Source organism: Ostrea edulis, chromosome 10 (genome assembly GCF_947568905.1).
Source record: "Ostrea edulis chromosome 10, xbOstEdul1.1, whole genome shotgun sequence".
NCBI classification, from domain to species: domain Eukaryota; kingdom Metazoa; phylum Mollusca; class Bivalvia; order Ostreida; family Ostreidae; genus Ostrea; species Ostrea edulis.
Genome location: NC_079173.1, coordinates 16,139,531 through 16,158,797, shown reverse-complemented (window position 1 = coordinate 16,158,797; position 19,267 = coordinate 16,139,531). Strand labels below are relative to the sequence as shown.

Sequence of the window (19,267 nt, the reverse complement as noted above, 5' to 3'; positions counted from 1 at the left end):
AAAGATGAAAATTTCAAGAGATGAAGCATTGATATGATTTACAAGAGTTGAACAATTCAAGGAATGAAATAGTGATCAAAATGATTTGCAGAATTTGATTCTTCGGGAGCTGACGTGCTTTTTGGTTTGCAGGAGATGAACAAATGCATATCTATGATATGCAATTAAGAAATCGACAATTTAAAAGATGATATTTTGCAAGTTAAAGAGTACTTGGAGGATTTAAAGAGATTACACAAGTGAAAGGCTAAGATAAAGAATAGTGATAACTCACATAACTCCTGCACGCAACACAAAATGGATTTGAGCAATCAAAGACCTCCTGGATATACCAGAGGTGGGATCAGGTGCCTAGGAGGAATAAGCATCCCCTGTTTACCGGTCACACCCACCGTGAACTCTATATCTTGTTCAGGTAAACGGCGTTTGCCGTACTCAAAATCACTGTGCAAAGTTTGCAACATTTTGAGCAGTATTTGTTTTGAAAACATGTAAACTCAGGTGACCAGAGACCGCCGTTATCCGTTGTACATTAACAATTAAGCATTTTAACAGCTTGTTAACTATCATTTCATTTTTTTTTTTCAAATTTAGTATGAAGCATCTTTGGGTCAAGGGAGATATGAATTGGAACCTTCGGGACTCCTCCACTCCTGGGGCCTTAGGGTGTGGAAACCTGCCAAACATTGACCAGTTTTCAAACTTTTTCTACATTCACACACCTGTAAATGTATTGACACAAAGACCCAAGGACCGTTTACACTGAAAACAGATTTTACACAATATGAATGTTTTAAATTAACATTATATGACTATTTTGGATCAAGCCTAGCGTCAGAACCCAATATGTATTCATGTAAATTATTCGTGTTAATATTTTGACCCAATAATACAATGTAAATTATATTGGTAAACTAAATCGTGATAACGACTATAGAATTGCGTAATGCATAATTTTAACAAGACTGTTGAAACCCCCTGTAACATCAACATGTTTGTCAGTAGCCTGCCTCGATCTAAAAACTGATTGTGTTTATATTTCTCAACTGATTCGATACACAATAATTTGTTCTGCATATGGTCGGGTATTAAATCGAGCCAGGCTACTCACTGGTGCAGGGGTGTCAACAGTCTCGTTCAAAGTCGGTGTTTCGCAAATTCTACGGTCGTTATAACGATCTAGTTTGCCAATACAACCTATCATTGGGTCAAATGCTGTCTGACGTGTTTCATACCGATTGTTAGGCCGTTCTTAACACACTGAATTTGACTACGGATTACTCCGTTTACTCTATCAAGACATGGGGCTAACGGCGGGTGTGACCGGTCGATAGAAGATGCTTACTCCTCCTAGGCACTTGATTACACCCCTGGTACATCCAGGGGTCCGTGTTTGTCCAACTCTATTTTGTATTGCTTAAAGAAGTTATGAGATTGATCACTGTTCGCTATTTTCGCCTTTCATCAACAACAATTTTTATTTTAGTAATTTCTATCAAATATGATCGGGATCGGTACTTTTTTCTACTTTTTAATAGAAATCTAAAGAAAATAGCAATATTTCTGAAATTTGGTCACTTCATTTCAATTTATTTTTAAGGTAATTGTGTTTAATGTGTCTTGTTTCCAATTGACATACAAAATAAAGAGTTGGGCAAACACCACTGTATATACCAAAGGTGGGATCAGGTGCCTAGGAGGACTAAGCATCCATGTCGACCGGTCACAGCCGTCGTGATACCTATTATCTTGATCAGGTAAAAAGAGTAATAGGTAGTCAAGATCAGAGTGCCAAGTGAAACGCGTCAGACAGCATTTGACCCAATAATAGGTTGTATTGACATACTAATTCATTATAACGACCTTAGAGTTTCAAAAATGCTGACTTTAAAGGACACTGTTGAAACTTCTATGACATCAACTTGTTTGTCAATAGCCTGCCTCGATTAAAGACAAAAATCTTTATTCGCCATTGTGATTCTACCCTATATGAAATGTAAGTATCCACATATCTACGACAATTTACAAACAAATACTCAACGATTGACATCTGCATTTAATGCGCATGATATTGTTGTCGATGTTTTAGAAAGCAATTTTGTGCGTAGCATGGATTCTGTTAATGAGGGGAAGAAACTTCCACGCTGTATAAGTCTGTTTAGGGAAATTCCAGAGAGATGATCATGTAAAGCGGCGGAGATACCCGGCGATTACTGTGTCTATAATTCATACGAGCGATTTAACAAAAATGACCAAATATCAGATCCGGATATAGGGATCACGGCAGGTGTGACCAGTCGACAGGGGATGCTTACTCCTCCTAGGCACATGATCCCACCTCTGCTGTGTCCAGGGTCCGTGTTTGCCCAACTATCTATTTTGTAATGCTTGTAGGAGTTATGCGATTGAGCACTGTTCGTTATCTTCACCTTTCATCAGAGGACTTAGCGCAGTTTTTAGTTTCTTACATCAACCATAATTTATCAAAGCATGGGGGGAAATGCTCCAGACTCTATCTGTTAAATATAGTCGATACTTATCTCGTGAAATCAAATTTGCGGCGCCGAAAAGCCGATGAGAAATGTTCCATAAGAAATTTGGTTTTCGAACCAGATCCGGAAGAGGAAACTTACCTCTGTTTGTTTGAAACTGTTCCTGGACATGCAATCTTGGAAAGCAACACCGAGATCAAACAATAAAGGATCGTATGACGTCATTCGTAGAGTAAATCGAATGAACAAATATGGCAACCAATCGTTTTGCATCGAGGACAAATTTCCCAAACCTCTCTGTTACTGCGGTGGGGCTCATTGATGTGCATGTACCTTAACGACTTTATTTCCAAACATGGTCTAAAGACAAACGTTTCTTCATATCTTTATATCCATGAACAATTTCAGCTAAAAATATAGTCGCTATCGTTTACCTCCATCCATCCGAGGTCAAAACTAAACCTTTAATCAGAAATTGATATTAACCGTTGCACGAAATGAAAAATATTTCCATGTCTTACAGTCGAAACATTTTACATCAAGGTACAATGGGCAGATGCTAACTCACCGCAAATTGAAAATATCTATTGTCGCATGGGCAGTAGCAATTTTTGAGCGCGAACTCGTTTTAAAACAAGATTGAAATTATAGTTTGTGTTTGTTTCATTTTTTGCCACCTTATTTTCGGCGGTCTTAATTGATCACAAATGTTTATTGAAGTAAGGGCATTTGGATCAAAGTCTCTCAAGATCATTTTCGAATGGTTAAAGTCATTCAAAACATATATCTTAATGTAAGAAAACGGTTGTTTATTTCAACATTTTTTGAACAAATATAGATTTTTTATGGCACAAAGAGCCAAATGGCATTCAGACAAGAGTCTCACAAGGTAATTTCGTAAATGACAAGGTCACTCGGAACATAGAAGTCAAACATTCAACACAAAACCAACAAAAACTGTTCCAATCAATAAGTCAAAGAGAGCTTGACCTCTGCACGTGCAGAACTATATGGCAAAACTCGCCAGCTCTTTAAGAGGAAGAGGTCATCTCGGCTGCAATTGGGGTGGGTTGGACGTTAGGACTCACCGATTCTCGAAGCAGTCCTTCATAATTCATGTCTGGACATTTACATTCAGCTTTGACCTGTTCTAGAAATTAATGTGCCACTAGGTGACACTGCCGTTTGTTTGAAATAAATGATTTGAATGCTATACTAACTCTCTATCATTATTAATTAAACAGTGCTTACTTTCTAGGTATAGTATGAACATCTAAGAATAAAACCAGTCACTAAATTTTCCGTTTAGATGAGTACTTCCATGAACGAATCGTTTATCTCATGTTATTTCTACAAAATGTTGCACTTGATGTTAGAAACACAATTCCTGAATATTTTACTTCATAGTATTTGAATTATTCATAACCAAGATGAGGTTGGAATTATTCGGCAAATATCTTATCCCGATCCTGTCAGAATTTGGAATAATCGCAGTGTTGATATAAGGGAAGAAGCCACTATAAAAGGTTCTGTTAAACAATGATGAAAAACCAATTTTCAAAATTGTGGGTTTTTTAATGTAATTCACACAAATTTGAGACATAGCAGTATTTCATACTGATTTATTTTGTTGTAACCTAACCAACAATCCAAATTGTTTATGTGTACTATTAGAAGAAAGGCGAAGACAATGAAGAATTATCAATCTCATAACTCCTATGAAAAAAGAAAAAAGATAGTTGGACAAACACGGACTCCTGGACACACCAGAGGTGGGATCAGGAGCCTAGGAGGAGTAAGTACCCCCCCCCCCCCCCCATAGACCATTCACATCCGCTGTTAGCCCTATATATTGATCAGGTATAAGGAGTAATCCGTAGTCAAAATCAGCGTGCCAAGAACGACCTAACAATCGGTATGAAACAAGTCAGACAGCATTTGACCCAATGATAGGTTGTATCGGCAAACTAGATCTTTATAACAACCATATAATTTGGAAAATGCTGACTTTAAACGAAACTGTTCAAACCCCTTTAACATCTACTTGTTTGTCAGTAACCTGAAGAAGATGCTTACCACTTGATGTCTGTGTGTAAAAATATGCAACAGCAAGACACTGATTGATGAAGAAACTGGTATCATTTAATGATATATACATTATACATGGGCAGTAAATGCTCCGAGGGAATAATTCTCTTTCTGGGGTACAAACTTTAGAAATTTTCAAGGTTATTATTTTTTTTCTAAATGTTTGGTAAAAAATGATTATATGTACTTTTTGTGTATAATTTAAAATGTAATCTTCATTTTTAAAAAAAAAGAAATTATATAATGATACTACTTCTCTACTCTGTTAACACAAATTACATTTATCTATTGTACAATATGCCTTTGTATTACTCATCTTGTATAACAATCTTATAGATTATTGCATTGGAAGAGTGCTATTAAAGTGTTTTAACTTGTGACTAATCCTTTTAATGTTTTATTGTTTTCATGTACATTGCTGTTTGATATTGAAAAGGTGAATATAAAAAACAGTGATCAATTTCATAAATCCTATAAGGATTGCAAAATTACGAGTTGGACAAAAACGGACCCCTGGGTATACCATTAGAGGGAGCAAGTGCCTAAGAGGAATAAGCATCCCTGGTCAACCGGTCACACCCACCGTGAACCATATATCTTGATCGGGTAAAGGGAGTAATCCACAGTCAAAATCAGTGTGTAAAGAACGGACTAATGATTGGTATGAAACACGTTAGGCAGCATTTGACCCCAAAACAGTTAGTATTTGCAAACTAAATCGTTATAAAGAAAATAGAATTTACGAAATGAAGACTTTAAACGAAACTGTTGAAACCCCTGTCACATCAACTTGTTTGTCAGTAATCTGCCTTGATTTAACAACTGGTCATACGCTGAACAAGCTTTTGCGTATCAAACCATTTGAGAGACATAAACACCATGTGCAGGTGATAATGGACTATTGCCAAATAAATATGGGTAGTTGACAATGGAGAAGATTAAGCCATCCCATTTGCCATTAAGTTGAGCTGTTAGTTTGCCGTTAACAACTACCTTCAATAAAATACTTAAGTACAAAGTATAATAGAAAATACCAAGTTTTAAGGTCATAGAATACCCAAGATTTTGGACTTATTAACGGAAGTAGAATTTGGCTATGTTTACGTGGGGTTTTCTATTATTACATTAAAGATCCATGTAAATCGGTGATATATATATGAAATATACGAATAAAAAAAATCTTTTTTAAGATTCGTTTTTGCAATGTTTTTCATCGAATCTTGAATTAAACATTTGTGAATAATGTAAAAAAATAAATAATTGAAAAGTGGTTTTATTGGAAAATGTTGTAGTGAATATGGGTTTTTATAAAATGTATTATGCTGTTAAATAGTTTTGCAAAATACAACATTGGTTTGGGCATTCTATGTTCTTAAATTCGTCAATGGGATTTTCTCTATTGGAAGGCTTTATGATTCCGCCGCCCACAAATCGGACTGAAAATTAATCAGCAAGGAATTGAACCGAGCTTTAGAAATAATCAGTGATGTTAAACGAGAAGTTTTTTGACAAGGCAATAAAACATTGCAGTGACAAACCTAGGGACATATGGACATAATATTAAAGGAATTTTACCCTTCAAATTTACCGATACATCAACATCCTATCTTTAAATGGATTTCAAAGTTGTTTCAAAATCCTGTAAAATCTCAAATGCTTTCAACCATTTTTTGTAGCATACGTCTCAAATTTTAGAAAACATTTGATGATTCACACCCTAAAATTGAACAACAAATGCCAAAGGCGCATTCAAAATTCCAATGTATCTAGAGAAGTTTTGAAGGAAGTAGTTGAAGGCACGTCAAGTTCAAAAACTGGAGGCGTGGATGAAATTTCTGTAAAATTACTGAAATTGAGTATTGAGGTTGTAGCCGACATTTTGTATTAATTTCGTCGTGAACTTTTCTACACAGAAGGTTGAAGTTGTAAATGAAAGAAAAGGCAAGAGTTAACCTGCTTTTCAAATCTGAGGAAAATTTCCATGTTACTAATTATAGATCTGTATCTGGAAAGACATGTTTTCAATACTTTTTACGAGTATTTAAATGCAAATAAACTTTTAACAGAGCATTAGTCAGGTTTCAGAATAAAGCAGTCTTGCGAAACTGCTTTACATATTATCATTGACAAATGGCTTGAAAACATTGATAAAAGGAAAATTGCAGGTGCACTTTTTATTGATGTATGCAAAATGTTTGACATATTAATCATGATGTATTGATTCACAACGTGTTGTTTTATTTGTTGGTATTTGTGAAAAAACTTTCAAATAGTTTCATTCTTATCTGCACGAACGATTACAATGTTTCAATTGGAAGGCGACCATCATACGTATGTTACCATCGGAGTCCCTTAGAGCTCTATATTTGGTCTAATGTTTTTCTTTTTATTCTTTTGTAAATGACTACTCCACATGTCTGAAACACTCTACAATTAGATGTGATGGAAATAAAGGATGGTCTATTAAATATTATGGAAAGGATGCATAAAAAGAAATTGACAATACAGTTCAAGGAAACAGAATGTATTTTAATAGGAACGTCACAGAAATTATTGAAATATACACGATTTTGTTGAAATTTTCATAGACAATTTTAAATTCGACAAACGTCTTGGTGTCTACGTCAAAAAATCTTAGTCAGAAAGAGATTAGATATTTTCATGTCGAAGGAAGTACTAGAAATTTACAATGCCATAGTTTTTCCTCATTTTAATTATCATAATATATTATGGGGTGATGCCAAGAACAAGAGAAATATTGATACGCTTTTTAGATTACATTAGAGAGCAGCAAGGATCCTATTGCATACCAAAGTATCTCATCCGGTGTCAACTTTGTATCTTATAAAATTTGAGACGGCTGTCTTTGACTATTTCATGTATCGAAAAATATATTCTTGTGTTCAAAGTTTTACATCGCATGACACCAGAGTATTTGAATGTTTAATGTTAGTATAAGAAAAATAAGACAAAGTTTCAATGGTTTTATTTATATTGCAAGAGCCAAAACAAAATATTTCATATGATCTTTTATAATTTCAGCTGCAATATTATAAAACTCATTTCGATATTAGAAAATGCACAATTTCAACATATTTTAAATCAGCCTATGTCAAACATTAGTTTGACTCTCAACAATACGCAGGTGTTTGTGATCTCTTTTAGGGAGTTTTGATCTGTATGTAAAATAACTGTGATATTTCCAAGTTTTATGATATGTTCTTCGATCCATAAGCACTTAACGTTTTAAATATATATGATAAAAAATTCTTCCCATCAACAAAATATTCGCAAGGTGTATCACGCCGCCATCTTGGTTATTTTTCACCGCTTACATCAGCGCTGCATCGCTTTCAATTTTCTTCGATGAGTTGGATATAATTTGATAATTATACCCCCCTACTGTTTAGAAGCAACTGTGTCAATGTCTCACCTCGCGCATCGTCACGGTGAAGTAAAAATGAAGTCATTTATCGGCTGTAATCAACCGTTGAACATCGTATACTGCATATCAAAAGAACAAAATCGGTAAAATCGGGTAAGATAGTGGCATGATATGTCTTATGAATAGTTTGTCAAGTGATTGTAGTGATCTTGATATGTGCATATACATGTATATGTGTTAAAGACGGGACCACAATGTAACCGAGTTTGTTTAGTTATTGTGTGATCCTGTATAGATACAGGATATCATTAAGAATGTCTCTTTATCCAAAAACCTTTAATGAAGTACATGTATCTATATCAGAATGGAAATCTAATTCTAAGTGAACAGTGATCAATCTCATAACTCCTATAAGGGTGAAGATAACGAATAGTGATCAATCTCATAACTCCTATAAAGGTGAAGATAACGAATAGTGATCAATCTCGTCAATCCTATAAGGGTGAAGATAACGAACAGTGATCAATCTCATAACTCCCGTAAAGGTGAAGATAACGAACAGTGATCAATCTCATAACTCCTATAAAGGTGAAGATAACGAACAGTGATCAATCTCATAACTCCTATAAGGGTGAAGATAACGAACGGTGATCAATCTCATAACTCCTCTAAAGGTGAAGATAACGAACAGTGATCAATCTCATAACTCCTATAAAGGTGAAGATAACGAACGGTGATCAATCTCATAAATTATATAAAGGTGAAGATAACGAACGGTGATTAATCTCATAACTCCTATAAAGGTGAAGATAACGAACAGTGATCAATCTCATAACTCCTATAAAGGTGAAGATAACGAACAGTGATCAATCTCATAACTCCTATAAGGGTGAAGATAACGAACGGTGATCAATCTCATAACTCCTATCAAGGTGAAAATAACGAACAGTGATCAATCTCATAACTCTTATAAAGGTGAAGATAACGAACAGTGAGCAGTCTTATAACTCCTATAAAGGTGAAGATAACGAACAGTGAGCAATCTCATAACTCTGATAGAAACACAAAATAGAGCTAGAGCTTGGCAGACACGGATCGCATCACAGTTAAGGTTCCAATAAGGAGACATGTCCAAATCTATACAGGAATGTGTATTATGACATCACACAAAAACAACAAAGAATCACAATCCTTCAAAATAACCTGAAATAAAAAAATCAATGGTTCTAAAATGCACGGCAATATAGCACTATACACTAAAACCTTACATTAAACGGGTTTTCGTCGTTAATGTAATCTGAAAGCTTGAAATATCAGCAAAAAAAAAAATGATTGTGATTCACTTGTCGTCATGACGTCATTATGATAGTCTGACTCATTTCATTTGCAGTACGTGGCGGATCAACTTCTTTTTATAATAAAAAAATATATTTTACAATGAATGGAAAACTATTTGCAGATGCCTATAAGACTATTATTTTTAGAACAATGCGTATCTTATGAATTCACTGAAATATGTTCTAATTATCCCGTGGAAAATCATAAATGCTTCATCTGTAGATAAGGATCAGATGGGTGGGACTTATAAATCGATTTATTGCAAGGACATACCCTAAATGCATCACGACAGGCTTTTTTTTAAAACTGAACCAAAGAAATATTAAGGTATTTGAAAATGCTGCGATCCTGATGAAATTTTAGAAATAAATTATTTACATGTATTTCAAATCAAAATGCAGTTAATTGATGGGCAAAAAAATTCCACACGTAATAAAATATTGTTTCAACAATATAAATCGAATTGTGTAGAATTCTGCAGCGTGTTTATAACTACAGATGTTGTTTAAAACATTCATGAATTAAAGTTTGAATTTCAACCTCATTATGCCATTGCAATATCGAAATTTATTGATGACCTCAATATCACAGGTATATTTGATGAAACCACGTGAGGCCGAATAACGTGATCAATCTAAATATAAAGTATAATCGTCCTGAATTATATTTCAGTACATCATATTTTGATCCTATATCGGTAAAGTTCCAAAATGTTCCATCCGTCCTAATTAATGACGTATTTCAATGTAAAACTTGTAAGGTACCAATTGTGATGCACCAGATGCGTATTTCGACAAATGTCTCTTCAGTGATGTTCAACCGAAATGTTTGAAATCTGAAATAACAATGAAGTTTTAAAGCTATTTTAGGGGAAAACAGAGTGCCAAAAAAGTGGAGTCAAATTCGTCTAAGGATAAGAGTTATGCGTGAGGGAGATAATCCTTAATGGCATATCTTCGGTAAAAAATTCCATTGGACACCTTAACTGTGTTGCGACCCCTGGATATACCATAGGTGGGATAATGTGCCTAGGAAGAATAAGCATCCCCTGTCGACCGGTTACAGCCGCCGTGAGCCCTATATCTTGATAAGGTAAACGTAGTAATCTGTAGTCAAAATCGGTGTACAAAGAACGGCTTACGAATTGGTTTGAAACACGTCAGACAGCATTCGACAGACAGGTTGTATTGGGAAACTAGATCATTAAAACGACTATAGAATATAAGAATTGCTGAAGTCAAACGAGACTTTTGAAACCCCTGCAACATCAACATGTTTGAACAAAAGCAGAATAAGCTCTTGCATATTGAATCAGTTGAGAGATATATATTTAAAAAGTGACATTCCTTTTCTGTGGTATTCCTTCCACTAGCAACCTCACAATTGTACTTTACATAATATATACTTTGTGTCCATTCATTACCTGTTTGTTTGGTATGTTTACATTTCCTCTATGCCTCATGTCTCTATCGCCTAGTTGACGAGGAGCTTAAACGCAACCCTCCCCCAGACATGATGCTAATCCACTTGGGATCAAATGACCTTACTGTGGAAGGATGTACTGCCTTTAAATTCATTAAAGAAATACAGTTTAGCCTTTCGAGATACAATGCATTGTTGCCTACAACCAAATTAATCTGGTCATCGATCGTGCCCAGATTATTCTGGCATGGTGCTCCTGTAAATTGTGTGGGAAATTGATAAAAAGAGGAGAAAAATAAATAGAAGTATTAGGAAATGTGTTGTTGAATTAAAGGGAGCTTACATTAACCACTATTTGAATATTACTGCAAGTCAAATCAACCTTTTCAGACATGATGCGACTTATCTGTCAAAAGTATGCGACCTGGTTTTTCTGAATAATATTCAGGGGGCGTTTGAATTTTTTTTACCCTAAGTAAGGACAATCTCCACTTCCTTGAATGCTATTCTCTTCTGCTGGCCTAAGAACATTAGATGAACTAGAAACTCGGGATATATCAACAAAATGTGTTTCCTAATTCAATTTTTGCGTGTAATTCCCCTGTCATCTTGCACTTCTGTTAACTCTTCACCTAGCCTTAATTTTGTGGGGGGCATTATATCAATATCTGTGGCGGGCACTGGGGAGACCTTTGTGGTATGTAGGGACGTCCACCCAACCTGTTGTCACCTCCCATCTGTTGACAAAGCACGAGGGCAGTAACAGTGTACAAAACCCGCCATATAAAAGTTAATTGGCAGAGCTTACACTAGAATTATTTACAAAAATATATTATAATGGATGTTTTTAAATCCAATGTGGGGTTCACGGTATAACATGCAGTATTTAAACCCCCTCCAAAAGGAGGGTAGGCTACAGGTCGGTCATAACAAATATAACAAACCAGATAGCAAGTAGGAAACAGGGTGTGAGGGTCGGGGTCTCTGATATCCTGTCCATCAGTTGGTAAACTGAGGACCTGTCACTGGCACAAAAAGTTAGGACACTGGTTTGCCCAATATGTTCTTTCTGGCATACAAGATGTTTCCCCAGTCCTCTACAAAATTTGCGGCCAATTTTATCCACTATTGTAAGAAGTTTGTTCGTTCATTAAAAAAAATGCTGAAACTACAGTACCTATTGTCTATCTGTGCTCCTATGACAGAAGAGGAAGGAACTAACAAGTTCAAGGAGGATAATTGTTTTAACGAGATTCTTTGATTGCGTTTGTTTATTTGTCACTATCTAGTATCTTCGATTAATGTACTTGGCATAAAAAACACCTACAAGTATTGTACTTTTTCTCAGCTCTTACAAAACACACTGTATTGTAATACCAGTCAGAAACGACGGAAAAGACAATAAGCATTATCAGAGTACATAAGCTTACAATAAGGGTCAAATTCCTATTACATGTAAGTGGAAATTGCATAACAATATTCAACGAATTGACAGTACAGCTGCCTAGTAGAATGTAAATATGAGACAAATGCGGGGGTGTATATGTAAACTAGAGACAGATATGGGGGTAGATATATGTAAATTAGAGATAACTGTAGGGGTGTTTAAGTAAATCAGAGACAAATCCGGTGGTATATATGCAAATTAGAGACAAATATAGGGGTGTATATATAAACTGGAGACAAACGCATGGATGTATATGTAAAGTAGAGACAAATGTAGGGGTGTATATGTAACTTAGAGTCAAATGCGGGAGTATATATGTGCTATTATAGAATTAGTCGGATAACAATCAATTTGAACTTTTTGCACTTAAAGTGAAACGGAACTTATATGCTTGTTATCGTCAACTTGATTAAATCTGCACAATACATGTATAAGGAAATAGTTTAAAATGACTCATACTTTCCCTTTTACTTTACTTAGTTTACTGTATGTTAAAGGGAAAGGCAACCCAAAAGATATTTGCATGATAAATGATAGGATTAATTATATGATAAAGATTTGTCATACTATTCTGTTGATATACGTCCGAGATCAGCTTCAGTACTAATTTGAAAACGTTAAACATTGACATTCCCGCTATTTATAGAGGCTGCCATGATGTGGAACTCTTTTGTATTCAAGACCACAAAAATCAATAATTTTGACGTCACATCGTCTGTTCCGGTTTTGATGATATTCTAAGATCATCAAAGATGTGCATGAGGTAGATTTTACGAATAAATGGGTTGATGTCTTCCTGTGAAGCAATTAATTACACTAATGCAAAGGGGAGATGTGATTTTTTTTCTCTCGAAATTCCTGACCCAACCAATTCATTTGAAAAGAAAAGACTACGTAAACTGGATCCATCATTTGCGTAATAACGAGTTGAGGTTCGAGACATTTGTATTAAGAAACGTTACCATCTACCTGGTCTACAACTCGACTGAACGTTTTCTTTTCTTAATTTCTTCTTGCGAAAGAACGGGCTTAAATCTACACGGCTCCAAACTTAACTGTTCGTGACTTGTCATGTTTACAGTGCTACTGATGAAATAAACCGGAACAGACGGTGTGACGTCATAAATTAAACATCAATGGCCGCTCTCTTAGCGACGGGTAATTTAAAATGCATAATAGATTAATATTGATTTAATTGTTAAGCAAGAATTGCTGTTGTTAAAGACTGTCAATTACGATATCAGTAAGTAATACTTTATTCATAAAAGCAACAATGTGATTAGGGATGCCTTTCCCTTTAAGTAAGAGGATTTAGGTAACTGCATTGTTCGAGTTGAGCAATCACCCTGTGTAAGAAGAAAGACATTGTTATCATGCAAGGTGAAGATAACGAACAGTGATCAATCTCATAACTCCTACAAGCAATACAAAATAGATAGTTGGGCAAACACGGACCCCTGGACACACCAGAGGTGGGATCAGGTGCCTAGGAGGAGTAAGCATCCCCTGTTGACCGGTCACACCCGCCGTGAGCCCCATATCCTGATCAGGTAAACGGATTTATCCGCAGTCAAAATCAGTGTGCCAAGAACGGCTTAACAATCGGTATAAAACACGTCAGACAGCATTTGACCCAAAGCGAGGTTGTATTGACGAACTAGATCGTTATAACGACCATAGAATTTGCGAAATGCTGACTTCAATCGAGACTGTTGAAATCCCTGTACCATCAACTTGTTTGTCAGTAGCTTACCTCGATTTAAAAACTGACTATACCCAGAACAAGCTCTTGCATATCGAATCAGTTGAGATATATGAACACCATATGCAGGTGATAATGGAATATTGCTACATAAATGTGGGAAGTTGACGATGGAGAAGCTGAAATCATCCCGTTTGTCATACAGTTGAGTTGTTAGTTTGCCGTTAATGTCTACTTTCAATAAAATATCTAAGTATGAAGCAGAAGTGGACGACTCTGTGGTGTCCTTTATTTCGAGCTCACAGGGATATATCAAATCGACATATGAATGAAAGCTATCATTGTTAATAGACAAAACGTCATCGATATATCTAAAAGTCGAATTGAAGGTCACAGCGAGAGATTTTTTCTTCTCACGTAGAAGTTTTTGAATAAATTCTGCTTCATATGAATATAAAAACAGGTCAGCTAACAAAGGAGCACAATTCGTGCCCCTGGGAATTCCAACAGACTGTTGGAAGACCTGATCACCAAAGACCACGAAGATATTGTCAATGAGGAACTCTAGCATATTTTTTATTTCAACTTCAGAGTACTTGTGCGTGGAATCAGAGTGGTGTTTAACAAAGTAAGTTTTTGAATGACTGATCACTAGATATGAATATTTCTGTTTTCCGTTTTTGTTGAAGAAGCAACTGTCTATGATGTCAAAAAGTCTAGTCTTTAATTTATCGTGAGGAATGGTCGTGTATAGTGTTGAAAAGTCATAGGTTTTAATGCTATTGATTTGGGAAAACTTCTGTGATTTCAAGTTTACTAAAAGTTCTTTAGAAGTTTTTAGAATCCACATTTGATTAACACCACTTCTGGCATATGTAGTCGCACAGTAAGTTTGAAGTTTCTCCTTCACAGCTGTTAACATTTTCGTGAGGAGCAAAGATAGGGGCTTGGTAGAGCACTTACTGGATCCAGCAATGTATCTTTGTTTGTAAGGGTTTTTATGTAGTTTAGGAATCCAGTATAGGTACGGTAACTCATATTCATTCGACCCATAGACTGGAATATTAAATGTGTCTAAAACTGAAGCATGGTTTTGAAGAATTTCGTCTTTTGAAAGGGCAGTTGGAGTATAAGTATGATTACCAAAAGTGGAATTAATGCCAAGTTCGTTTAAAATACAGTTGTAATAATGAGCCTTACAAAGACAATGTTGTTACTAGCTTTGTCAGCTGGAACCAAAACATATTCCTCATGTAACCTATCTAATTCTTTTATCACTTCTGGTTTACTAAACACGTGTAGGTTATAAGATGATTAAGACCATCATTTCTAAACATTATCTAAATCTTCAAACTGAATACAGATATACTATCTTTTTAGATAAACGATGAATCTTAATTTAAGTCAATTCCAAAGCTCACTATTTGCACGTAACTCGTTTTAAACTGGGATAATGCATTCTCTCCATTAAACTTGCGGTTAGTGTGAGGTCGTAATGTTTAGGATTTTCTGGACCAATAACACATCATTTCAATAATTAACAAAGAATTATTAAACATTTACGGTATATATGTAAATAAGAGCTAATATTGTGTAATGCAATTAAAAGTTTGAAATGAAAGGTTGGAAGTAAATGAATAAAATGTACATAAGTTCCAAATCCGGATATTTACATGTATGAAAGATGACGATAACGAGCAGTGATCAATCTCATAACTCCTATAAGCAATACAAAATAGATAGTTGGGCAAACACGGACCCCTGGACACACCAGAGGTTGAATCAGGTGCCTAGGAGGAATAAGCATCCCTTGTCGATCGGTCACACCCGCCGTGAGACCTATATCCTGATCAGGTAAACGGAGTATATCAACTAATGCAAGGTTGTGGTCAATTTGATGGCTAAGCATTCTCAAGCAATAACCCCTGAACTCAAGGTTGTACAAAAGTACAATGGTACAATTCATCAAGTAGTGAACAAAATGCATCATTGAGTCAAGTCTGTTATCAGCAGGACTCCCATATAGAGGTGAGCTAGCATAGGAATATATAGAACAAGATTCCTACGCGTAGCGATATATCCCCCAACGCTGCCAAATAAGTTGAAACACCAAAGTCCCACAACTCCAGTAAAATTTGTGAAATCGAAATTACGGTGGGGTATGATTAACTACATATTGCTACTAATCCTGTAAAATTAGAACAAAATCCGATCTATGCGGAGCTGTGTCCACAAACTGTTCCTGAATTTATTATTTGAAGTCTCCCTCCTCGAGTTCTATCTTTATCAAATAGATATGCAAGTTTCCTCGCGCAGTTTACACCTATGTACAAAATGGAGGAACAAGAGATGAATAATTTAGATTTCATTTTTACAATGCACAATGAAAATATGCTGAAGTTAAGGTGTGCGATATGGCCCATGGGTATCTTGAGTTCATAATGTATAAAAAATATCCTGCATACCACGAAAGATTACGAGAGCTGTACTTGTTACAGAACATTATCAACAGGAAACAAATCTCTGCATATCCACAATTTCCCCTGCACTAATCAAAACGTGCTTAGTGATCGCATGTGTCTTGTGAAGTCTTCTTGTTCCTACGTAAGTTATTTTTCTTTTGTAAGTTAGCATTGATTTTTTCTAAAGTTCCATTTTATTTTTTTTTCACTTATCTAGAAATGTCCCGAGCTTTAGAAGAAGTGCAACAAATTTTGATCAATGCATAGTGCTCAGTACGGTAGAAATAAATGCCTTTGTGTTTTATCGTGCCAACGCCTATCCAGGTTTTAATGTGATATTCGAGAGACCCCAGTGTACAAAGGCGGTATAGAGTTTCCCCTCTTAGCGGATAAAACGTCCTTGGATAGACCCCATTGTTCCTGGATTGTACCTATTTTAACGCTTATAGCGCATCATTCTATTGATTGATTGATTATGGTTTTACGCCGTTTTGGCAATATTTCAGCCATTTTACGGCGGTTAACTAATCAAAATATGTTTATGAGTGTTTGAGTTTCCCTGACGGCCCCCAACGAGCCTAGTCTTTTTCGAAAATCAGGGAAACGGTCTTTTGTGTGCCAAGGGGTGCACATCATTCTATAGTTACTAAAACATCTAATGTTTGTTATAATAAGTTTCGTTTAAAGAATTGATATCTCAAGTAAAACAAAAACTTTAATACGGCAATTTATGTTCATTTGCAGGAAATGTGTGTCAAATTTATGTGTTATTTATAAACGTTTCTCTTAAATCTTCAAGACATCTGTATATAAATGTACTCATTAACAGCAATGGGCTACAATAGAAAGGTCAATGACATATGTATATAGTCATTAACTATAATGGTCTACAATAGAAAAACACTCCCCTCCGATAAAAACGTCTTACACTTAATTAGGGACAGATGATACTAAGAAAAGTATAAAAATAAATCAACAAAGCATTTTGTACAGATTTTACCATTGATAAAACATATTCATATCAAAAAAGATGTGTACACATGTATAATAATCCTTACTTTTGCATTTTCACGAAAATCTAATAATAATAAAAAGATGATATCTATTATTCAGACAGAATTGCACAATCAATTATACAAAGTAGTTTACAATATATACAGTGAAACTTCTCCAAACCGGCCCCTCAGAAAACCGATTCTCCCTGAATATCGGCCGATTTTCAAAGTCCCGGCAGAAACCTTAACATTTCCTTACAAAGAAAGTCTCACAAAACCGGCCACCCCTGAAAACCGGACATCGGCCACTTTTTAAAGTACAATTGTTAACAAACATGCGTAATTTACCCTTATAATACCGGCCACTATTTGAAGACTAGAAAATTTCGACCAGAGGGGTGATTAAGACTGGCCAGATGTGAAAAATGACTGACCTACCAGCCAGGTGGGAAATTATCGACTGGAGTTGTGAAAAACACGAGTGGCCTCTATAAGTTCTATAGTTTACCTGTGCTGTCCAGGGTGCTAATTGGTGCTTGGCTAATCAAAGTGGCCCATTTAAATTTATGTACAAAATTTTATAAACAGATATGCACATATTGAATGACTACAATCAATACGCCGTATTGTTGCACCATGAATATAAGCGGTAGTTAATAAATATTAAACCCATGACTGTTAATGATAATTTACAATAGATAAATAATTTTGGGGGGTTTCCATAGATTTAAAATTCCTGAAAAACATCACAATTAAAATTATATATTTACTACTCTACTTTTCCAAAACGTCAAAACAAATTTGTTAACGATATAAGCAATGGACGTAAACAGAGTTTTTATAGGTAAGGGGAATTCCAATAATAGGCCTCTGTGTTTTCTTTATGTATCCTGTTATAAATTTTAAGTTAAAATTAGATGATTGCAGCAAGACTATTTCTGGTAATAATTACCTGTAGGTACTTGCGGTCTAAATTGATCTCCACCGATAATTGATCATAGATCCCCATATCAATGTGAGCAGTAACTACTCTGTGTATTAATTGCAGCAATCAAATGGCTATGTGTTTGTTTTGTTTATTAAAACATAAGCCGAAATTCTACATAAATGCTGCTAGTCTACAGATTTCTCTACATATATCAAATGCCGTTTTATTTAAACGGACCATTTTCCATTATTTATGCATGTCAATGTAAAAATGTTTATTCATGTTTAATTAGTTTTAGTGCTATCAATTGAAAATAAACATTTTATTTCCAATAGTGAAATAATAGTCCTTGAACACCATATTATATGGTTTGTGGTATGTCAATGAAATATCTTATAAAAATTGAGCTGAAATCTCTCTAAATGCTAAATTCTCGGTATACAATCAATTATACAAAATAGTTTAATATATATATATATATATATATATATATATATATATATATAGAGAGAGAGAGAGAGAGAGAGAGAGAGAGAGAGTTCTTATTTCTATGTAACCTAAGTATTATTGAGTGCCAAAGGGAAGTGTGGGATTATGTAAAATATGTCCAAGGTGTGTATTTTCTGATAATATCTGGTAATATCTAGGCATCTGATCCCAACTCACGTATAATCAGGAGCCCGTGTTTGCCGAACTTTCGAATTTGTATTCCTTATACAAGTTGTGACATTAATCAGGGTTTGCTATCTTCACCTTCTATAAAATTGCCCCGGAAATGATAAAGATCTTAAAAACTATTGTATTTTTTTTTGCTCTTGTAACGCAAGATAAGTATAAGATCTCTATCTCTCTCTCTCTCTCTCTCTCTCTCTCTCTCTCTCTCTCTCTCTCTCTCTCTCTCTCTCGTATTTCTTGTATCTACCTCATTTTTTAATCTAAAACATTCAAATATTCTAGTGTCATATGATGTAAAACTGAAGCATAATTTTTCGATATGTAGAATAATCA

At 35.1% G+C, this 19,267-nt stretch overlaps 1 protein-coding gene across 1 annotated transcript in view; it reads left to right on the top strand.

The window, feature by feature from the left end:
- LOC130046505 (uncharacterized) overlaps nt 1-19,267 on the top strand; it is a 48,006-nt gene that overhangs the window by 17,057 nt on the left and 11,682 nt on the right. The window lies entirely within an intron of this gene.